We start from the raw sequence: 24,681 nt of genomic DNA on the forward strand, positions 1-24,681 counted from the left end.
GAGTGTAACTTTTTCTCCACATCCTCGCCAGCACTTGTTATTGTTTGACTTCATAATGGCTGCCATTCTTACTGGAGTGAGATGGTATCTTAGAGTGGTTTTAATTTGCATTTCTCTGATAGCTAGCGATGGTGAGCATTTTTCTGTGTACTTGTTGATTACTTGTATATCTTCATCTGTGAAGTGTCTGTTTAGATCTTTGGCCCATTTGTTGATTGGGTTATTTTGTTGTTGTTGTTGTTGTTTATCTCTAAAAACATTTATTTACTTTTAAAAACTAGCTCCTTTCCCCCACCTCCACTAGGGTTCTTGGAAATTTACAAGCAATAGAAAAACTCTAAAATATTTTAAAACAAAGAGGTGTGCAGGTACTGGAACTATACTGAAAACTTCACATATCAAAGGTCTGACCCATAAAGTCTTGAAATGGAATCAAGGCAGCTGGGGTATCCCCCCAGAGACTGTGCCACTGTGGGACTCTGACTCCTCAAGGCCTCTGTGAGTTTCCTCCAGGGAAGTTCAAATTCCTGAGAGGTGTGTGCTGGCCCAACTTAGTCTCCTTCCCCTGTGTGGGCGGGGAGCCAGGGTGCTCCCTCCTGTAACTGACTGCTCAGCTGATGGGGATACACCTCTCGAATCCCCAATGGCGGGGAACCTAAATGATTGAGAGCCTGAGGCTGCTCTGAAATCCACCTGAGGACAGCACTGAGCCTAGATTCCCTCTCAGGCAGCTCCCAGTCAATAACCGCCCCAGTATGGGTACGAGGCAAGCCCCTTCTTGGGAAGCTTGAGCAAGACTCCCTGGAATAGACTTCAGAACTGTTCTTTATTCTAAGACTGTTCTACCCCATCTTCCTTCCTGTTTCCCCTCTTCTTTCACCAGACTGAGTCTGATGCTCTCCCAGCCTCTCCTGGCTTCCTCCCCATTTTCTCTGACAGGCATTTCCCCACATACATTTCTTTACACAAATTAATCCCATCTTGCCATCTGCTTCTTGAAGGACCTGGACTAAGAGCCACATGAAGTAGGTGAAGACTCTTCTCCAAACGACAGGCGCTGGGCAGAAAGGGACCACCTGTATTCCAACACCAGCCTAGTCATGTGCCCTCACAAATCCTTCTGAGGTTTTCCAGAAGCATTCCTGTCCCAGGGCTTATGAGTTTCCACATGTAATTGTAAACACTCCTGTCCCCTCTTCAATGAAAGGTGACCCAAAGTCATGCCAATCTTTTGTATCTGAAAGTGAAAACTTAGCTGAGGTCGTAACTCAGTGAATTACGAGGCCATGGGTTCAATCCCCACCCAGCACAGCACAGGTTAAAAAAAGACTTAGTTCTGAGTTTACGATCTCTCAAGAAGTTCCATTTCACCTCTTATTCCATTGCAGTCCAATCTTGATGATTTGAAGTCCATGGTGAACTTTATCATTGCCCAAACAGCTGCTAATAATGGGGGAATAATAATGTCAGTAGAAATAGAAGTGAAATTTTAACAAAAAAGAAGAAATGAAGGAAACAGAAACTGAGATTAAGATTGGTCACAAGAACACAGCTGGGACTCCTGTTCTCCTGCTGTTGCAGTCCCACTTGGTCAGCACTCTACAGGGATCTGGGCTTGCTAAAGGGCCGAACTCCCCACCCAAGGGCTCTCTGTGGTGTAAGGTGTAAGGTGAGTGGTCTTTGTGCACTTCTGCTAGCAGGAATGGTGTGGAAAGAAGAGCCCCAGGGCCTTCCCAGATTCTCACTGTTCTCTTCAGGCCTGCCACCCAGCCCCCATTTGGATGCTTTGGGCAAATAAAAACAAACAAACAAGTAACAGAAACCCCACCTGAAACTGAATAAAAACCCATGAACAGAAAATCAGAAGGAAGACAGGATTCCAGGCTCTTTGGGTCAGAACCCCTGTGTGATCCTCTGTGGGTCAGCTTTAGCCGTGCCACCAGGAGCCACACAGTGGAGGACTGGCTGCTGCCTCTCAGATACAGTGCATGCTTTGAATTCATTTGAATCCATCATTTTATGATTTTATCTTAGTGGAATGCACAAATAGGGGAGTCCAAAAGTAAAGTTGGGAGATGGGACAGACAGGAGGATTCTCTCCTGATGACAACTCATGACCACTTGCTTCCTTTCCCCAGGACTCCTGGCTCTGCAGGTCGGAAGTCCTCACTGAACTCTTCTCCCTTCTCAGCTCCACTCCAAGACGCACAAGTTCTTCACCGAAACAGAAGCTGGCACTGCCACCTGCTTGTGTCTGGCTTTTTGTACAACCAGGAAAACAGACAAGAAGGGAGTTAGGGTGTGTTGGGACTGTACTTGAGCATGACCTCTGCAAGGGCAAGAGGAGCTTGCCCCTCACAGAAGCTCTTCCCTCAGCACCCATCCCTGCCTTCTCCCTTGGCATCAGAACCCGAACTTCCACCATGATTCATTTGTTCCCCTCACAACTCGTGAGACACAAGAGATGACAATTCCATTCCCAGCCACAGGAATGGGGTCCTGATTCGTCTCAGTCAAATATGGTGATTCCATCAGCGTTACAGTAGTAATGTCAGAAACTTCAGTCCAAGCCAATTGGCACATGACACCCCCTACAACTACTAGTGGTTTGGACTGGGAAAAGTGACCCCTTTGGTACGGGGAGACAAATGGGACAGGCTGTCATTCTGTGACTGGGACAGAGGTAAGTGAAGAAACATGGTGTCCAGCAAGCCACTAGCAGTCAATTTGTGATCACAAGGGAAGGTAGTCTTCTTTGCAGTTTTCTTTGCAGCATTACTTTAATATTTAATCAGGGTTATCAGATCCTTCCTCCTAGGTTTAACCAATGCATTTCCAAATTATTTTAAAAGCACACTGCACAAAGCACAATTCTACTTTTCCAAATTACTAAAAAAAGAAAAAAAAAAAGAAAGAAATTTCTTTGTTACATAACATTTCAACTGTTGATCAAACACCCCACCTGCAACGTAACAGATCTCTTGCAATTTCATAACACTTCTCTTTCTGTAAGCAGTCAAGTTTCAGCCATCATAAAACAATTTTTATCCAATTTAGGATCTTTAAAAGTCTTTTGATCATTCTTTCCAATTTGGAAGTTCCACTGTGTTTTATGGTCCCAAATGACACCCCCTTGCTTCTTTCTTGATCATTTCCTATTGCAAAAGAGAATCCACAGATAATGATGCTGGCAGACAGGACAGGTGGAGAAGGCAAATTCAGATGCAGAATAGGCCTGTCATGGTGAAGGAAAGATCATTCTCCTTTCCCAGAAGAAAGGAGTTCAAAGTCCCTGGCTTACTACCAGATGGCTGGTCATCTCAAGATTGGGGATTAAGTGTGAATCATGGTGGTCAGCAAATCAGGAAAATTATGCACTCAGCAGTGGCAGCTTTGGTGATGGAAAGTCCATATTTCTGAGCTTTCATATATCTTGAAGCTCTGCCACTAAAATTAATACATCCACAAGCATGTGGGGTTGGCAAGGGAAAAGGGAGACTAATATAACCCTCAGGTTGTCTTGCCTCCTTAATTAAAAACCTCCTCTGCAATATGATATAAATAATCTTGACCTTGTTGGAGACATAGTGAGGGATATGGCATCAAGCCAGAATCTCCCTCATTCTAAGTCTTGGTATTCCTTGCTCTACATCAGCGTTTGCATATGAGGTGGCCCCCAAAAGCTCCTGTTAATGCAGTGAACAGTCAAAGGTAAAGTGAGAGCTGTTACCTAATTAGTCCCTCCTAGTTTGAACAGACTGACTGGTGGTAGCTGAAGGCAGGTGTGGCACGACTGGAGAAGGTGGGTCACAAGGGCACGCATCTTCCTATGAGGATGCATCTTCCCTGGGGTTCCTTCCTCCTTGTCTCTCTCGGCTTCCTGACCCCATAGTGAGTTGAGCAGCTTTTCTCCACTGGGCCTTTCGACCATGATATGCTGCCTCACGTTGGGCCCAGAGCAAAGGAGTCAGCCTTCCATGGACTAAGACCCCTGAAATGGTGAGCCCCAAATAAACTTGCCCTCCTCTAAGTTGTTTTTCTTGGCTATTTTGGTCACAGTGAAGTAAAAGCTGATTGAAACAGTCTATAGTCATTCTGGGTCGAGGATTTCTTTTGTTGGGAGTTGGGGGTGTTCTGCTCCTTGTGGAATATTTAACAGCACCTCTATCCAGTAGAAGTCTGTAGCACCCTCCAAATTCTTACAGTAAAAAATGTCTATAGATACTGCGCAGTTGTCTGAGAACCTTTGCTCTACACCATGCCAGGGGTTTCTTATCTATTTGTATGGTGCAACATGAGTACCATTGGGTCCAAGTTTGCAATAGTTAATCCACAAAATTGTTAGAAATGTAACCAACTATCAGAGCTAGCAGATTGTGCTGATTATACTGATAGCAGTACATGTATTTAGCCAGAGTCAAAATTATGATCCTCTTGGTCACCTGCAGCCTCGAGGAATGGAGCGGGTGTTGTGATGGGCAAAAGTGCAACATCAGCATTCAAGGGGAGAGATAAAGAATGCCCATGCATTTCTGCCCTTTTCAATGTTTTATTCACTCAAATCACTTAATACAGGGATGGGTTGTGGCTCAGTGGTAAAGTGCTCACCTAGCACATGCAAGGCCCTGAGTTCAATCCTCAGCACCACATAAGAAAAAATAAATAAAATAAAGGTATTGTGTCCACTACAACTAAAAAATAAATATTTTAAAGAATCACTTTATACAATTTCACTCTACAGGTTCTTAATCAAGGAATGATAATTCTTAATGCTGGGCACTGCAATAGACACAATCAATTTAAAGCAAACAATTCTAAGTTAACTCTAAGCACATGTCAGTGAGACTCCCCCACCTGGTACACCCAGCCCCTCCAACTCCAGGCACCTCGTCAATAGGGACCCACTTGTAGTTGTCATTCATTCAGTATTTTGTGCATGCCAGGCAGTGTTGTTAGTGCTTTATGTGCACCAACAACTAGTTCTTCTGGCAACCCTCAAAGTTCTTGGAGAAGTTGGGTCTCCTGCCCAGGTCGCATCCAGAAAGTGGTAGACTTGGGATTCATACCAGAGAGTCTGGCTCCAGGTGCTGTTCCTTTACTTTTGTGCAAAACTACCTCAATTATTATGCCTTGTACTGGTTATTATCTTTCTTCTAAGAAAGACATTAGTGAAGAAGGCACAGAAAGTACTTGGTTCCAAAATACTAATGACTCATCGATATATTAACATTGATTTGGAACAAATGCTTCTGCTTTCTGTTTTCTCTTCAGATTGTAGCAAACAGCAAAGTGCTTTCTTTGAAATATATCCATCTTGTCTTTGTCTTTATTGTATTGTTGTTTAAGTTGGCTTATTCAAACAGGAAAACAAAGATGTCTAATTTCAGAAATAAATCAAAAACAAACCACCTGATGCTGCAAGACTCGCTCTTTCTCTGCCCTCCAGGCCTCTCTCACCATCTCTCCACTGCCATCTCTCATTGCAGACCCGACTTTTCTGCTTCCAGACTACGTGGCAGGGCGTGGACACCCTCAGCTCCCAGGCTTCTTCCATCTCGGACCTAAGTCACCTCATCTGTAAGGGGAATGTGTTGGCGACTTTGACTGGCTGGGCTTGGGGCAGGTGTTAACTCTGGGACAAATACCTGGGATGGGGGAAGGCTGGATGGCACCAAAGTGGCTGTGCCTTCAGCAAACCTTTAAGTGTGAACAGGGGGCAGTGGTTGGGGATGGCAGTGGAGAAGGATAGACAGAGAGCCAGTTAAGATTCTGCCTTGTGATGTTTCATTGAAACTCAAATGAGAAATAAGTTTTGGATCCCTTCTCCTCCGGAACCCATTAAGTCAGGTTTAGCTTTGTGAGCTCATGGAACAAAGAACAGTTATTTTTATAGCAGGATCAGCAGTTATTTGCAAGCCTGAGGGCACTCGCTGGCATTATTGCCCATAAAAAAGCAAAAAAGGACAGTGAGAGACGGGAGTGAGCTTTATTAGGCAGATGTTGGTCTTGTCCTTCTGGATCCACTGCTCCCAGGGTCTTTCCTGACGCAGGGTATATGTTAGAGGCTATTCTCACATTTTAGAAGGCACAATATTCATCGTATTACGTGTTGTTGATGTAGAAGTTAGTGACACAAGGGGAAAGACACAAATGCCAGAGATGAGAGTCCCCTCTGGGGCTAATGTCTCCATCTCAGCACCTTTCTCACATTTTAAAAAAATAGTTATTTTTCAGTTGTAGTTGGACACAATAACTTTTATTTATTTATTTATTTATTTATTTATTTATTTATTTATCTTTATGTGGTGCTGAGGATCGAACGCTGGACCTCACACGTGCTAGGCGAGCGCTCTACTGCTGAGCCACAACCCCAGCCCCTGCTTTTCTTATTTTTATCAGAATTAGAAAAATAAAAACAAGAAGGCAAGTTTTTCAAAGGCTAAGATGATGCAAATAATGTTATATATTAATTCTAGACCTGTAGTAGCCTCTTTAGTGTTTCCTTGTAATAATTTGACATCTCTTTTGATCATTCATCATAAGTCTTTCTAATATCTTCCAACAGGTATATATGAATTTCATAAAGTGTTTGTTATTTACTGTGATCTAGAAGCATTAATGTCACAAATAACCATCATCTTCAATTAAAAAGCAAATATTAGTTTAAAACAGCTTGTGTCTTTTTGTGCATTAACCCACATTTCCCAAGGAAGTTCCATTGTGTATCAGGAGGACTTTGTTCTTCAGGACTGTTGCTCTCACACACTTACCCCATCCATCTCTAGGCTGATGACAGAATCCAGTTGGTTGTTGGATAGAGCCAATGATGCCACCTTCTCCCCCTGCCAGGGGGGGGATGATGTATCCATCATTCCTGGAATGAGGATGGCCACTGCCCACCCCGGCTGCTTTTCCTCAGCAGCCAACTTTGCTGGGGTGAAAGGCTGTTGAGCTCCTGTCTTTTACAGATGGAGGAAGTCATAGGGACATGGGTACTGGATACAACTGCCATAAACCAATACCCCAAGTCATGCAGTTACAGAATCAAGAATGGACAGGCCAGCGTTGCATAACTAGTCAAGAGACAGGACTCTAACTCATATCCCAGTGGGAACTTCTCAGGGAGCAACAGAGCCAACAGTCTCTTAATCCCAGCATCCTGAGGTCTCTTTGGCACCCAGCCTTCTGGTAGCCCTTTGCTTGAGAATCACCACATGGTGCCAATCCTGACTTGGGCTTTTCACAGCACAGGACTCTCAAAATTTCTCTGTCCCATTCACAGCCTTCCCAGCTATCCTTGCCTAAATTAAAAATTTCAAAACTAAATAATAATAAGATAGTTTTATATTAGTGTCCTTAAATCTTCAAAGGCAGCATGGCTCAGATTGTAGTCTGGGAAAAGGGTGGCAGGCACCATTGCCTGTGAAAGCTGCAGGGAACTGTGGGCCTCCAACACCTGGCACATGGCATTATGGGTAGAGAAATACAAAGGAACATCCAAGACCCTGAGAAGAAGCTGGGCTCAGACCGGAAAATCAGGGCATGTCCCAGCAGCTGTGTGTTGTATGTGTGTTGGGGGTGGGAGGGGTAAAAGAAGTGAACACACAGGCCCAGACAGGAAACATGCTCCCAAAGACCTAAGAAATCCTGGGCTGATCTCGAGTCTCAGAACTTGCTGTGCTAATAATTAGTGAAGGTCCTTCCCAGCACAGATCAGGCTGCAAAAACTGGTTTTTTCCAAATGCCAGGTTTTCAACAACAATAAACAAACAACAACAACAAAAAAAAAACACAAAAAGCATACAAAGAAACACAAAACCATGTCTCACTCAAAGCTGTAAAATAAATCTCCAAAACCCATCACTGAAGAAGTACAGACATTGGAATTACTAGACAAAGGCTTTAAACCAATTGTCTCAAATGTGCTCAAAGAGGTTAAAGAAGAACATGTACAATGACTAAAGGAAACTAGGAAGACATACAAAAGAAATAGGAATATCAACAGATCAAAATTATTTTTTTTAAAAGAACCAAACATAAATTTTGGAGCCGAAAAACACAATAATTTGTAAAGTAGAGAGGGTTCAACAGCAGAGTTGAAAATGTAGACATGGAGACAGGTTATTTTTAAGTCAGAGAAACAAACAAACAAACAAAATACTAAAGAAAAACAATTGTTTTAAAGCCTTTGTCCAGGAATTCCAATGTTTGTGCTTCTTCAGTGAGGCTAAATTGTTGTGGTGTGAATTGATAAATACAATCAATAAGAGTGTAAATTATAGGTTATAGATTAGTAAAAAATATAGATTATAGATATAAGATTTTGATAAGTGAGATAAGATAATTATGAAGCAAAAACTGTCATAGACAGGCCTAAGACTCCATTTTTCTGCCTTCTATAGAAAACTGTTACAAGAGCTATTTCTGAGAAACTGAAATGAAAGCTGTTTTCTTATAAAAATTGTCTTTCTGTACTTTGTACCCCATAAATTGTACCCTACTCAGGATGCAGCAGTGGTCATGGTGAGCTGCATCCTGGGTGTGAATGCCTTTGTGGGTCTATATGACTTTGAAGTAGATTCTCACCCGGCGACCCCCTGCCCAAATTCAGGATACAACAGTATAGCACCTGCTTGAACCCAGGACTGTGGTCAACTGAACTGCAAAGCTAATGCTTTTTTTTTTTTTTTGCTTCTGTTTACCGCTTGCTTGCTGACTGGAAAATTCCAGTCCTGCCTAGAGCCCACAAGTCCCACTTGTTGGGTGTGTGGGAGTCTCCTCACTGAAGTTGAGTTTCCCTCTCCCCAAGAATATCACGTAATCCCTTACCTCTCCCTCTCCTCTCCAAAGGGCGCCAAATTCAAAAGTTTTCTCTACCAATTGCCACAGGACACAGTGTTCTCTTGCCATTCCTTAGTCACCCTGTCAATCAGCACCTGCCACATCACCTATGCAACCCTTCTTAAGCCAAAGTTTGCAAGCTCACACTTTCTGCCCTCCTCCTTTTCTTTCTCTCCTCTCTCTGCTCTCTTTCTCTCTGCCCTCTTTCTCTCTTCTCTTTGCTCTCTGCCTCTCCTTTTCTTCCCCTTTGGGCAGCCCCCCAATAAAATCTCTTGGTTGAATCTCCATCTCTGGTGAGTCACTCGCCTTTCACCACTTATTAATGTTTTAATTTCTATGATTGGCTAGCTGACATGACGATAAGCAAATGACTGAGCTGTGGTTTTTGTCCTTATATTCTCTTTGGATAGACCAGGAAGCGGCTGTCCTCCCACAGAGCTTCAGTCTCTGCAATGGGTGATGATCCCTGGCCAGGCAAATAAAGCTCTCTTTTGATTTGAAATTTGGACTTAGAGTGCTTTCTGAGGCATCTCCCCATAACAAAATTATGGAACACCATTCAGCAGACCAATATGGTCATTTTGGCAATCTAAGAAGGATAATAGAGAAAGGAACAGATTTTCTATGAACAAATAATAGCTGAAAACTCTCCAAATCTGATGAGAGACATAAATCTATACATCCAAGAAGCGTAGTAAACTTTAAGAAGGAAGGAGATCCACACTGAGACACATCATATTCAAATTGTCATCTGAGAATTATATTGCCAGAAAAAACTTTTCAAAAAATGAGGGAGAAATTAAGACATTTCCACATTTTAAAATCGGATTTTATTACTAGACTTGCCCTATAGTAAGTGTTGAAGGGAGTCCTCCAGTTTGAAATGAAAGTATGCTAGACAGTAACTTGAAGATCTCTGATAAAGGTAAATACATGGTCAGATATAAAAACCAGAATTTCTGTTTTTCAATTTCTAAAGGGTTTTAAAGATAAATGCAGGACTGAGTTTATAACTCAGTGGTAAAGCACTTGCCTAGCATGAGCAAGGTCCTGGTTTGATCCCCAACAAAGAAAAGCAGAAAAGAAAGAAAATCATAAAATGGAAAGAAAGAAAATCATAAAAAGAGGAGGAGGAAGAAACACAAACGCCAGTTTTTTCTGTTCCCTGAATTTGAGGGCCTGCACAGCCTCCCATAAGAGCCAAATTTACCACGTACCTGGTAAGTGGAGATTATACAATCCTCAACACCAGAGAAGGTGCCAGGCTGGCTTGAGCTGCAACCTTCCAGAGCTCAGCCTGGCCAGAGAGCATGCCCTTATGTGCCACATGGTCCTAGGTCCTCCCTCCAAAGTCTGGGCCTCAAGCCAAGTTTTGCTTCTAGAAAAGCCCAAGGAAACAAGACTTCTGGAGGGCCTCCCTGTGTGGATTCTCTAAGTTCTCTACCTCAAATTAGAGTCCTGGGAACTTGCTCACCCTAGCACTTGGCTCAGACTTTCCAAAATAGGAGGCAGAAATACTTCTCTCTTTCTGCCTAGCCACACACCAATTGGCAGTTCTTAGAAGTTCATCAGCAACTTCTAAGTGTAGTTTCTGCAGCGTTTTCACCAAAAGCCAATTAAGGGCTTTTATTTGACCATAATTTCAACACTCATAAGCAATCAAAAAATTTTGTAATAGTACTGGGGATTGAACCCAGGGGCACTTTACCACTGAGCTATATTTCCAGACCTTTTTTATTTCTGTTTTTATTTTGCAACAGGATCTTGCTAAGTTGCTGAGGTTGGCCTTGAATTTACAACCCTCCTGCCTCAGCCTTTGGAGGAGCTGGGATTACAGATGTGCGCCACCGTGCCTGGCCTAAACAGTTAAAATTTAAGAATAAACAACAAGCCAATGTATGTGAATCCTTGGACAGCCGCCCAGAATGGGAACAAGGCTGGAGTTCCCCAACCTGTGATCCATGATGGACTCTGGACCTTTGGCAGTTTCCACAGTTGCACATACAAACATGTCGCATTCCGATAGAGAACATCCTGAAAGAGTAAATCTGTCAACATTAAAACATGGACATGACTGGGAACCAGAAAGCTAAAACACTGACTGCCTACAATTGTGCTTGGAATTCCACAAGGACCTCTCTGAGCAGCTGCTGCTCTCACCAGTGACGCCTGTGGGCCTGCTTTGCTGTCCCCATCTGTTCCTGGGGGTACCCCGTGACTAAGGCACCCTGTCTTGCGATACCTCCCTCCTGAGTAGCCCCTACTTGTACAGATCTGCATCAGACACAGCAGTCAACTCAGATCTGACCTCTGTTTCCCTAGGCTGGCCGCCAACCCAGCAGGAGCCCAGCAGTGGCAAGACACATCTTACCCTCACATCAAGCAGCAGCCTGTGGTCCCTGTGGAATGTCCCTGTCCCTGTGCTGAGTCAATAAATCAATTTTGGTTTGGTTTTTGTCTTCTGCAGGGCTATAGATTGATCGCAGGTGCAGAGGCAGAGGCTCAGCAGAGAAGAAACCTCCCTGGGGCTGGGTTTCTGCTGTGTTCACTGTTGGGCTCAGGTTCTCATAGGACAACTCTGTTTTAATGAACTCCTGACACCAGAGCCAATCAATAGGAGGCACGAATGCACTAATCAAGTAGCTAATTATCTTTTTTTTTTTTTTTGAGGGGTAGGTATTGGAGATTGAACCCAGGGACTCTTTGACACTGAGTTATATCTTCAATTCTTTTTATTTTTTATTTTGAGACAGGATCTCACTAAGTTGCTGGGTCTGGCCTTGAATGTGTAATCCTCCTGCCTCAGCTTCCTGAGTCAGTGGGATTACAGGCATGTGCCACCATGTCTGGCTCTGGTAAGTTATTTTTTTATACCTTTATTTTTTTATTTATTTTTATGTGGTGCTGATGATTGAACCCAGAGCCTCCCACATCTAGGCGAGAGCTCTACCGCTGAGCCACAACCTCTGTTAATGCCTCCCATTTGTGTGTGTGTGTGTATGTGTGTGCATGTATTTGTGTGCACCAAGAATTCTGATAAAGCTTAAAAATTGAGAATTGTGACAAGATTTAAGACTCAGAATAACCCTCTAGGGTTATTCTCAAATTATCCACCAGGGTCACAACACAAGAAGTGATAAAGAGAAGAACCAAGATCAAACCCAGGGCAGTCTGCTTCACCCCAGGCTTAGCCATAAGCACAGACTTGGTTCTGGTTCAGCTTTGCCACAGACTTGCCATGACCTCAGATAAGCTGCTTAGTTATTAACATATAGACTTGGTTCTATTTTCAACTCTGCCGTGACCTTGGCATAACCCTCGATAAGCTGGTCCTGTCCAGGGTTCACATTCTCCATCTGCAAATTAGGGGTGTTCCCACCACAATCCTGTGAACTCCATTTTTGCAAGTTAACTGCCTACTTGACCTTTTATCCAGGACTGTGAAGGAGGTACAACTTTACCCTCCCTGAGCTAAGCAGCTGACTTGCTACAGCTTCCTGGATGCTACAGCTTCCTGGATGCTGCAGACATTACCAGGTGTTGAGATCAGGATCAAAGGATCTTGTTATCATAGCACAGCAGGTGGATTGAGCTTCATGTCCATGTTGGTCCCCCTCCCTCCCCAAGGGACATGGAGGAATCCAAAAGCCAGCTCTGCATGTAGTAGGTTTGCATGGCAGCCGAGGAACCCTGAGCACAGGGAACCCACACCTTTTATAAGCCTGTCTAATCCTTCCCCAGAGGGAGATGTGATCTTTATTCAGTGGGCAGTAAACAAACCCACCTTTTGCTCTGGAAAGAGACACTCCCTCTCCTGCAGTTGGATCTCAAAACACAGCTCCCAAAGCCTGTGGTTGGAAGCTCGGTCTTCAGCTTGGGGCTCCTGGGAATGCTAGAGACTTTGAGAGGGGGACCTAGTGGGAGGTCTTGAAGACATGGGGGTGCCCTCAAAGGGAACTGTGGAACCCAGTCTCTTCCTCTTCTTAATTCCCGAGACATGGAGTGAGAGGTCTGGCTCCGACACGTGCTCCCATCATAGTGTAATGCTGTGCCACAGGCCCAAAAGCCATGGGTCAGTTGATCATGGACAGGAAACTCCAAAACAGCACATGAAATAAACCTGTTTTTTTTTTTTAAACTGGGAATTGAACTCAGGGGTGCTTTACCACTGAACAACATTCCCAATCTTTTTGTTTTATTTTTTTATTTTGAGATAGGGTCTTGGGTAAGTAGCCAAGGCTGGTCTTGCACTTGCCATCCTTTTGCCTCAGACTCTCAAGTAGCTGAGATTACAGGTGTGTGCCACCATGCCCCAAAATCTTTTCTCTTTATAAATTGATTATACCAGGTATTTTGTCACAGTGATGGGGAGCTGGCTAATACAACTGTATGTTTCAAGGGTGTTCACTACACAGACACCACTGGAAAGATAGTCAGAAACAAAGGCTTTCAGTGTCTCGATAACATCTGAGACTTGTGGAAAACTGTCTCCAAACAATATCCACTCCTTGTTTTGTGCTCTTTTGGCTCCTGCTGAATTTTTGCACAAGCGAGCCACTGTGCCAGTCACTGATTACTCTGACCGGTGGAGGGCTGAAACTGTATCTATTTTTTTCAGACACAGAATTTAAGATTACTTTTTTTGGTGTGTGTATGATGCTGGGGAAGGAACCCAGGGCCTCATGCACACTAGGCAACTGCTCTCACACTGAGCTACATCCACAGCCTCATTGAAAGTATTTTTGACAGCATGAAAATTCCCTCTGAGAAGTTGTTCACACTGTTACATAAAAACTTCAGGAGGCCATAGTATCAGAAGAAGCTCCTGCACTAGGCCCCAACAGATCAGGCTAAAGATCAAAATGAGTCACTTGTGCTGAAGTTCCAGTCACCAAGCTGAAACCAAGCTGTTTATCTGACTTTCTGAGAAATCAGGATTAAAAAGACAACAGCCAGGTATCCCACACAGGCCAGTTTTGATTGGCAAGAGGATGGAATTCTCTCTGCCTTGATCCTTACACAAAACAGCGACCTGGGGTAACCCCCGTGTCCCCAGTCAGCTGTGTCCTACTTCTGTTTCCTTGTCCCTGTCTGATGAGCAAAGTGACTTCTCAGTGACCAGCTCACTTCTCGTCTCTTCTTTCTTCAGTCCTTTCCCACCTACAGACCCATCTCTTCTGCTCAGCTCACGGGGACACTCGTCCTGCTTTACGGAATGAAGAGCTGCCTTCTCGAGAATAAAAAGACAAAGCCAGTTAAGATCTTTAAACTAACTGCTGTCCATCTGATCTCTGACAATGCCTTCTGAGTCAGGAGCGATGGTGTGCAAGGTGACAGAACCTCGTTGAGAAGCAGGATTGTAGCACCTTTACACAGGTATATTGTCCCACTGTTGGAAGGTCCACAGGCCTCCAGACACGTGGCCGGCTAATGTGACCCCTCGGCTGGGGCTATCGCCCAGAGCGCAGGGGAAGTTCCTTTCGTGAATAACCCTCCTCACAGGCTGACTTACTGCCTGTTAAAAATTACTATAATGGTTAAACAGTTGTATGAATTAGGAAAATTGCTTTGGACGCTTACATTTCCATGTAACAACCACGGGCAATTAATGAAAATTTTGTGGGTTCTTGATTTAGGAATCAGGTAATTCTATATTAGGGTCAAGATGATGAGATTAAAATGTAACAAGCAATTCATTTGCGCTTCTGGGAGTAGCTGAGTGATGGTTAATAAACCAGATGGTGCCTGGTAACTGCTCTTATTTATATGGCGCAAAAGAGATTTTATAAGTCAGGTGAGACTTCTAAGGAGGCTGGTGATTTATGTGGAGAATTACATCCTGACTTTGGGATAGATTGCAATTTGTGGTTGGTGATAAGATTTCTGATACTTTCTCCTTTCCTTGGCAAGTGCACAACAGAAAAAGTAAGTACAATGAGTTCAGGGTTTTCCTTAAATATTTGTGGAGCTATAAAACTGAGGTTGACTTTACTGAACAGACAGTAAAAATAAATTAGTTAAATTTACATTTAAATATGATACATTTAAAATGATTTTCATTTCTAAAAGAGGATACAAAACAAGCTGAGCTGGGCACAGTAGCACACCTGGAATCCCAGCTGCTTGGGAGGCTGAGGCAGGAGGATCACAAGTTTGAGGTCAGCTTTGGCAATTTTGCAAGTCCATCTCAAAATAAAATTGAGAAAGGGGTTGGCAATATAGCTCAGTGGTAGAGTGCTTGCCTAGCCTGTGTAAGACCCTGTGTTCAATTCCTAGTGCTGCAAAATGAATGAAGATACAAAATGAAAACTGTCAGTCTGAAGAAAGTTTGCTTTTATAACATACTGTCTAGGCTAGAGAAGAGTGTATGCTGTGCTCAGGATGAAAAACACTTCAAGTCCAATGGCTGGTAAAGCTTGTTGAATCCCTCTGCCCTTTGGTTCTAAGGCCACGTTCGACAGAAGCACTGCAAGGAAGTCAGTTAATAGAACAGTGCTGTTCCCATTGCTTCCTCTTTCTAAACCACTCCATGCAGCATCCCACTGTCCCTCAGTAACTAGCCACATTCTCTTGGATTTGCTTGTCCCCCAAGAGTGAGAAGGATCACTACAGCTCATTCTTCTTCCACAATTCTCCAATCTTCTTACAAATAACACCTTGGCCATTGTAATTATCACACCCACCTTCAGCAATCAGAAACCACCACCAGATTACAAAATAGCTAGTGAATGGAAAGGGCCCAATGCCCTTCTCCATGCAAGGCAGGGCCAGCCTTAGGAGCCCACTGAGGACACTGGTCATTTTATAGATTCAGACATTTTCAATCCTGTAGGTGCATGGGGTGGGGGTGGGGGTACACAGTGCCTTGAGAAGGCAGAATGGGGACAGACGGTAAAAGGAGTCTCCAGGTTGCGGCTTTGAGACAGCAGAGCCCACACTTCATCTCTCTGTATCTCACCGCGTCGCGGTGCAGGGCCTGGAATGGGGTTGAACAAGTGCATGGCCAATAACTGTGGCTCCTGGTGCTTCTGTGGGGGCTGGAAATATGTTGGAGGTTGCTGCAGGGAGAAGCAAGAGGACCCGAGGGAGCACAACACCCTGCAAGAGGCCCAGGGCACAGCTGCCATTCCTATGCAGCAAGGCCATTGGGCTGAACTGGTGAGACTCACTCTGGGGGAAAAGACAGGAACCGTGTTTAGCAGGGCCAGGACCTCACCAGCAGGACCTGTGCTTCCCTCTCCAGGGAGGCCAACTCCTCAGATCTCCCACTGCAGCTCTCCGAACTCAGGCCTGCAGCCCAGCACCCGCAGACCCTTTACAATCATATTGAATTTCATAGAATCACAGGAAAAATCTCATTAGAAAAAAAGGTAAATACTGTCTATTTTCTTTATTGAAAAATCAAGTGTGTTCTCTTTCTGTCTCAGTCACAAAATCAAAGACTGTGACAAAACAACCTCTGCTCCACAGGGTTGCTCTCTACTGTATCCAGTCACCCGCTGTGATGGGAGCAGAACCAGAGGAGGCACCTGCTCCCCAGCCCCAGTCTCCTATCAGCAAGCCCCACACCCCTGCCTTCAGACGCAGGGACTTGCAGGGGTCCCCGTACTGGGAAGTGTTCCACCCTCCTCAAGAGGAAATGAAAAGCATTCACTCCTCACCATTGGTTCTCCTGCGCCTCACGTTTCTATGATGGTCAGCCCAGCTAACAGACTGGAAGCCAAAGGACCTGGATCCGGTTATGGTTAAACAACTGTGGGGCTTGTAATACATGCCACCATCACCAGATGGCAGAACTTAGGTGGCTCAGGAACTGCCAAGGTCTCACATCTGGTTAGCAGCAGCAAAAAGAAGAGACCCGGGATCTCCCAACTCCCAGGACAACTCTCTAATTCACGTCACAGCGCCAGACAGTGCAAGGTTTGGGAGCTGCCCCTTTCCAATCCCCAATTCTGGATTCTGTGTAGTACTTGAGGCCCTGATAGATCTTCATTTCAGAATCTCCACTGACTGGAAGTAATGTTGTGGAGATAACGACAGCTATATAGCTATAGCAGAAGACTCCCAAACATCTTCCCTTTGGGGTAGCCCCATTCTCAAGTTGAAGCTGAGAAGAAGTGGAATCTTTCCCTCTCCAGCACTGCCGTCCTACGTGGACTCTGGTATATATTTTTATACCCACTCATCTTACCCTCCCATATCACCACATGGCCCCTCTAGAGTTTACGCCATGGTTTCTCCCACACAGATTATTAGAGATAATATTGTATCTCCCAAAACTCATGTTGAAGCACTATCCCTCAATGTGACTGTATTTGGAATTAGGGTCTATAGGGAGGTAATAAAGGTTAAATGGGGGTTTATTGTGAGCTCCACAAAGGGCTGCAAAATCCGGCAAGGGGCGGAGCAGGAGGAGAAGGAGGAGGAGGGGGAGGGTGGCAGTGGGGTGGGGGAGGGAGGGGCCACACAGGCTGGGACCGGCAGGGAGGGGGGAAGAGGCCACTTTGCCCAGTGGCCTCTGGACTCCCCGCAACTGCCAGTGGGACCTGGAGCCCCAGGCTGCCGCATTGCAACAGGCAGAGCCCCAGCGTGCTCCCTGGGCCTCCCCCCGCCCCCAATTGGCCTTTGCCAGTGAGGCTGCCCCTGCCAGGGAGGCGCCCCGGATATGTGGTCCGCTTCCCCCAGCCGCTGACCCAGCTGCAAAAAAAAAAAAAAAAAAAAAAGGAACTTTCCAAGAGGCAGACGGTGAAAGGGGAGAAGGGCTACCCCGAGCAGCCGGTGTTGCGCGGGGAGCCAGCCGCGGAGGGCGACAGAGCGCCCAGAGCCCCGGATATGTCCAGGCAGAAGCAGGCGAAGCTGCGCTTGGTGAAAGGCTTCTGTCCTGCATCCGGAGCCCAGGTGTCTGTGCTATGCAGAATCTGAAAACAAACCACAGGGAGAACCTGAGAACCCTGAAAGCCAGGAAATGCCCCATCAACACAGAAGAGAAGCATTTATGGTCACAAACAAAGGAATGCCAGAAGCCATTACATATGAGAAAATACAAAAAAATAAAATCTTCTCTTAGAGCTTTTAGAGTTACTGTTAACATTCAGGGATATAGCCATTGATTTTACTGAAGAGGAGTGGGAATGCCTTCAGCCTGCTCAGAAAAACTTATATAAAGATGTCATGTTAGAGAACTATAGAAACTTTGCCTTCCTTGCCATGACTCCTCAAGATACTCAAGAATATTCAACAGAAAAGGGCATAAAACATATATTTCACAATGTGATAAGTGGAAAATATAGACGTTGTAATCTTGACTGTTTACAGCAAGAGAAAATATGGAAAACTACAAGTGAGAGTGAACACCAGAAATCATATAAAAATTCAAACCTTGTTCACTACCAGAGAATTTATACTGGAGAGAAGTCCTACAAATATAAACAATGTGGCAAAGCTTTTAGTAAAAAAATAGGTCTTATTTGCCACAGAAGAACCCACATTAGAGAGATGCCCTACAAATGTAAAGAGTGTGGAAAAGCTTTCAGTCAAAAAGTAGGCCTTGCTTGCCACAGGAGAACTCACACTGGAGAAAAGCCCTACAAATGTAAAGAATGTGGTAAACCTTTCAGTAAAAAATCACACCTTATTCGCCACAGCAGAACACACACTGGAGAGAAGCCCTACAAATGTAAAGAATGTGGAAAATCTTACAGTAAAAACTCACACCTATTGGCTACAGAAGAACTCACACTGGAGAGAAGCCCTACAAATGTAAAGATTGTGGCAAAGCTTTCAGTCAAAAATCACACCTTATTGGCCACAGCAGAACTCACACTGGAGAGAAACCCTACAAATGTAAAGAATGTGGCAAAGCTTTTAGTCAAAAACCAGACCCTTTTAGGCACAGCATAACTCACACTGGAGAGAAGCCCTACAAATGTAATGAATGTGGAAAAGCTTACAGTCAAAAATCACACCTTATTTGCCACAGCTGAACTCACACTGGAGTGAAGCCTAACAAATGCAAAGTATGTAACAAAGTTTTTACTCAAATATCAACCCTTATTTACCACAACAGAATTCACACTGGAGAATAGCCCTATAAATGTGAATAAGTGGCAAAACTTTTAATAAAAAATAAAACTTTATTCACCACAGCAGAAGACACCCTGGTGAATGTGAAATGTAAATAAAGTGATAATACTTTTAAAGAAAAACTAAACCTCATTAACAACATAATTTATACAGAAAATAACCCCTACAAATGAAAACAAAGTAGTAAAGCTTTTAATAAGAAATCAATTCTTTTTCACCACTAAGCTATTTATTCTGGAAAGAAGACATAAGTGTAGAGAATGTAGAAACATTTTAAATTATATATCATATATTATTAGACATCAGAGAAAACACACTGGAGAGAAGCTTTACAAATGAGACCATCGTACCATTCCTCTAAGAAAGAGTCAACATTTAATCCTCACCACAATAACCATAGAAGAGACAAAGTTTTGAAATGTAAAAATTGACAATGTGACAATGCCTCCAAAATTTATTCACCAATACTCAGCACCTGTGGATACATACTGGTTAGAGAGAATACAAATGGAAAAAATCATTTCATAACCACATGTTTCTTAAACACTACTAATTTTTGGAGGATTCATTGTGCCCAGAAACCCTAAAAAGTTAAATAATATTTTGGAAACTTATTCAAATTTTAAATTCATTGAACATCTGAAAACTCATACCAGTAGTGAACATTGAACAGATTTTGTCCAAAATGTATGGCTTATATAAAAATGAATCATTTATAATAAACACTTTGACAAATGTGAGAGTATAGTAAAGTCATTATCTATACATTACACCTTGATGTATATGAGGATCAGTAAAAGACATTACTCATTTAAATATAGAAACTAAGTAGTTGTCTTTAACTTTTGCTTAAATTTTTTAAGCATTATCAAGTTATTTGGTAGAAATATCAGTCATAAATATCATACATGCCTAATACAGAAACCTCATCTTTGAAAGCATATAATTTTTGTTTTCTAAATAAAAATTTACTATTTTCATTTTTGAATACTGGAGAAAAGAATTATATGAAATCTATTTTTTGATGTTTAACACTAAATCGTAACATTTTAAACTGTATTTCTTTTTTGTATTTCAGTTTATATTTAGGGATTTTTAAACACTGAGCCACATTCCTAAGCCCTCTCCCCACTTTTTCAAATTTTGAGACTGTCTTTCTAAGTTGGTTGAAACCACACTAAGTTGCTGAGGCTGAATTTAAACTTCTGAAACTACTCAGTTTCCCAATTTTCTTGGATTATAAGCATGGACCATCCTGCCCAATTTATAGTGCATTTTTTTACCTATATGACTTGGGTGAATACATGAGGCTTAAAATGCAGCTACATGAGTTTGAGTCCTTTCACTGGTAAAAAAAAAAAATACTATAATTTGTACTCTAATAGGAGACTCAAAATGGTGCTAGACAAACCTATTTTTTTAATCTGCCTCTTTATTCATGGTATTCTAATGATTTTGATCTAATCAGTTCAGACCATTTCTGATTAATGGGTATCATCAAGATGGAGCCATGTATTTAAATTCCCTCCATGATCAATAGCAATTCTTCCCATTAAAAATCAAAACATTTTCATAGAGTCTTTGCTATATTTTAAGGAGCCACTCTTGCTTTTGTTTAGTAAAACAGAATCAATTCCAGATTGTTGAGTCCCAAAGTAAATGGCAATACATTAACCTAAGCACCATGATGAATATAAGGAATACAAGATATCACCTTTGAATATAAAAAAAAATAAGAATCATAAATGCTAAACCATTAACATCTAAACTATATCAGGGCTTTTAAAATGTAATCTTAGATGTTCTACTCATTCTCATAGTAAGAGGCCTTAGACTCAAAGTCATTTTTTGTTGTTGTTGTTTTAGTCTGTTTTATAATGCTATAGAAAAATACCAGAACCAGGCCAATGTATAAAAAGAGATATAAATACGTAAAAATATTTTCTGAGGGGCTGGTGTTTTGGCTCAGTGGTAGAGTGCTCACCTAGCACAGGCAAGGATCTGAGTTCAATCCTCAGCACCACATAAAAATAAATAAATAAATGTATTCTGTCCAACTACAACAAATAAATAAATAAATATTTTTTGAGTACATACTTCTGAAGATTTAAGTGCACTGTACCAGAATCTTCTCAGCTCCTGTGACAGCCCCTTCACCTGCATTACACATGAGATGGCATTATGGTGAGGGCTCATTTGAGAGGTAGAGAGAATATAAGGAGACAGGAAGTCAGAGAAATCCACTAAGAAGACTTGCTCTTTTTGTAACAATCTGCTTTAATAGGAACTATCTTGTGTCCCATGAAAATTTCATTAACTGTTTCCAAGGGCATCTCCCCCAATGATCTAACCACAATCTACTAGATCTCACTTCTTACACATTCTACTATTTTCCAACTCTCTCCCTTTGGAAACTAAGTTCCCAACACATGAGTATTTGAGGGACATACTCAATTCATAATGAAAGTAATATGAGAAAGACAATGTTAAAAATGAGACATAGAATGTCATTTCTTAGTACTTATAAAGATTCTAGATACTACAATAAAATGCTTTAGAATATAGAAATTATTTTAGGTGGAGAATTTATTTTAAAGACAATAGGGAATTCAATTAAACTACTTCTTGAAGAATGAATAAATTTGAATGTGACAAGACTAATGGGCTAGGTATATTAAAAGAAGGGAAAAGTCTGTGCAAAAACTCAGTGGATGTATAGTAAACCATGCCTAGGTTTATAAAGAAAATGGTGGGCTTTCTGAATATGCTATATCAAGCCAAATGTGTACTGACTAAAATGTGGTGGCCCTCAAGACCAGAGCAAATATTCATAAGAAAGATGCAGTGGACATCAGTCTCAAGAACTTCCTATTAAAATATCTGCTTCCAAAGACTACATGATTCTTAGTAATTCTTGGGAGTATTATCTTTCCTTCAATTTCAATTTTTAGCTTTCTATATAGTTGCTGCACCATCTCTTGACCAGATCAATATTTTCTTGAACATCTTCATATATTAATCTATACACTATCTCACATATGTTTGTTTCTAGATTTTCATGGATCTCTCCTAGTGAATTCTGAGATGTGTGAGAGGTTTAACAAGTATAGAAATTTGCTTATAAAAAATAAGCCATGTTGTAGCTGGGAAGTAAAAGGAGAAAAGATGCAAAAGTCCTCATCTAAACTTGTATGTGCTGATACTACACAAGGTTATTTCAATGATGTCTGGTTTGGGGTAGGAAAGCAACTTTTCTTATACACTATGACACAAATTTCATCAAATATGGTTGTTATAGACTTTGAGAACACCCAAATTTATCTTAGTAATTTCTACATTGAAAAACTACTGTTACCTTGAAGCAAAACTATTCATTGCAATAAATCTGAAATAGTTCTTTAATATTGCAGAAGAGAAAAATGGTGGCATTATTCACTGAATGCCAATATTTTCCAATAACACCTATAGGGGTACTTAACAAAATGGATAGATAATTAAAGTAAAGAGTGAAATGAGACCCAGAAACAACTAATTATAGTAAAAATTATTATTACCTTATTTCAAATACTAGTGCACACTTTTGCTTTTTTTTCCCAAAAGTTAATTTTTTTAACCTTTTGGTATGATATTTCACTTCATTTATGTAACATGATAAATAGTATGGTTTTTTCATATGCACTCTCTGATGCATCCCAAATATATTTGCACACCCCAAGACCTTAGCAGATTTCTATACACATTATTCACTAGATAAACAGTAGTTACTTCTGAAATCTATATTGCCCTTTTCAAATGAGGTCTTGCATTTTTTTCAAATATGGAAAATTAGGATGATCTTAGTTCTAATTAGCATATAGTAAATTCCTGATAAATATTTGTGAAAAGGATGAAGAAATAATAAGAGCATTTATATAATCTGTACATTATGGTATGTGGTATTTCATGTTTTTAGCTACAACTTATTGAATATTATAACAATCTTACTATGTGGGTAAGATATGGGTATGATGAACCAATAATAAATAAAAATTGCATGCTGCATTGTTAGTAATTCACCAAACAATTTTTTTCAAAAACAGACAGTCTGATGTGTGGTATTTATCAACTATGATATTATGAATGAATGAAGTTAAGTAAATGAATAATTGGAACTACATACTTGCTTAGGGTGCCTATAATTCATTGTTAAAAAACCTTTAGCTATATAAGATTTTAATACTGTATCTAACATTGTGACTTAATGGAATTTTGATAAAATGTGCCTTAAAAATGCTGAAGTCTTTCATTGAATCTTATATCAGTTTATGAAATAAATATGCTATAAGTGATTTCCTCAAAAAAAAAGTTAAATGAAGTCATAAGGATGGGCCTCTAATCCACTGGGACTAGTGTCCTTAAAGAAGAAGAGATGCCAGAGGATTCTCTCTCTCTCTCTCTCTCTCTCTCTCTCTCTCTCTCTTCCTCCCTCGCCCCTCAGAATATTCACACAGAAGAGGCCATGTGAGGACTTAGCAAGAAGGCAGACCTCTACAATACTGGAAGAGACATCCCACAGGAAACCATCCAAGCTAGCACCTTGATTCTAGACCTCTAGACTCTGGAACTGTGATGCAGTACACTTCCGTTGTTGCAGCTACTCAGTCCATGGTACTTTGTTACAGCAGCCCGAGTAAACTAATACACTGATAAAGCCTTCTCTGAAGACTTATTGGAATCTCCTGTTTTCTACTCACTGTGCTCCCTGCTTTGGGGGATGTAACTTCAATAAAAGTCACAGATACAAGAATGCTGGGCTTGGATAATATGTCACTAAGCATCCAACTGGGGATCCTCAGCTATGAAGAACTAATAAGAAGTCAGTCCCAGAGAAAACACTCCCACACATGCACATGCAGAGCTACAAGCGTGATCATTCAGCTGGGTTACACGGGTGGTTTCTTAATTCCAAACCCAAATACCAGCTTCTTTTTGGAGTTGTCACTTGGCACCTCCCAACAGCCTACCTCAACTGCCAAGTCTCCAACAACACCCATGGTCTCATTCATTACATCCTAACTCGGAATCCCACATTCATCTTTTTTCTAACCAAAGGAAAAGAAAAAAAGAAAGAAAGGGGGAGAGGAAAGAAGGAAAAAAAGAAAAACCACCACTTCCTGGGGACCTGTTTTTCATCCCTATAATCCATCAGTGTGGCTTTGTCTCTCTACATATGCTACACAGGCTCTGCTCCCTGTTTTAAAGGTCTAGGGGTTCACTTCTCTCAATGGCCTCTGAAGTCCACCACCTGCAACCATCTGCAGAGGGTTGGAGGTAGGTTTGATCAGCCCATTATGCAAATGTCTGAGACAGCCAGCCACCTGCCTGGTGAGGTGTGCACCACCCCAGGGCTGTGATGATCCTTCTGTACACACCGTCCCTCTGAACAGTCACCCTGTCCCAAGGGAGAGGATTCCCACCCTGCATCAGTGTGCAGCCCTGACAGTCGGGCTGGCTTGTGTGGCAGATGTAGGTCTCCTGGTCTTGCCTGTCCAGGGACAAAGCCTCCTATTTTAGAGACACAGCCACTTCCTCTCTGAAGTCTAGCTGATCGATGCAGGCAAATGAGTAACGTTGCACCCAGAAGTCCAAGTTTTGGCTAGTGTCCAAAACAGGTCCCAGAAGCTTCTCCTGTGGCAGTCCAGGAAATGTTTGGTTTTCATCAGATATTAATAAAAGGGTGGGCAGGTCCTATGGAAGAAGGGCACCAAGGAAGGGGTC

At 42.1% G+C, this 24,681-nt stretch overlaps 2 long non-coding RNA genes across 2 annotated transcripts; one reads left to right on the forward strand and one right to left on the reverse strand.

The window, feature by feature from the left end:
- Positions 1-24: 24 nt before the first annotated feature.
- Positions 25-10,427, reverse strand: LOC107157928. The gene is made up of 2 exons (XR_001505567.2): positions 10,059-10,427; positions 25-1,443 (listed from the first exon to the last, which is right to left on the reverse strand). It is a non-coding gene; the product is annotated as an uncharacterized LOC107157928 (long non-coding RNA).
- Positions 108-20,267, forward strand: LOC125615911. Its single transcript, XR_007346518.1, has 3 exons — positions 108-239; positions 4,927-4,932; positions 20,256-20,267. It is a non-coding gene; the product is annotated as an uncharacterized LOC125615911 (long non-coding RNA).
- The last annotated feature ends 4,414 nt before the right edge of the window (positions 20,268-24,681 follow it).

Source organism: Marmota marmota, unplaced genomic scaffold (genome assembly GCF_001458135.2).
Source record: "Marmota marmota marmota unplaced genomic scaffold, marMar, whole genome shotgun sequence".
Lineage (NCBI taxonomy): Eukaryota > Metazoa > Chordata > Mammalia > Rodentia > Sciuridae > Marmota > Marmota marmota.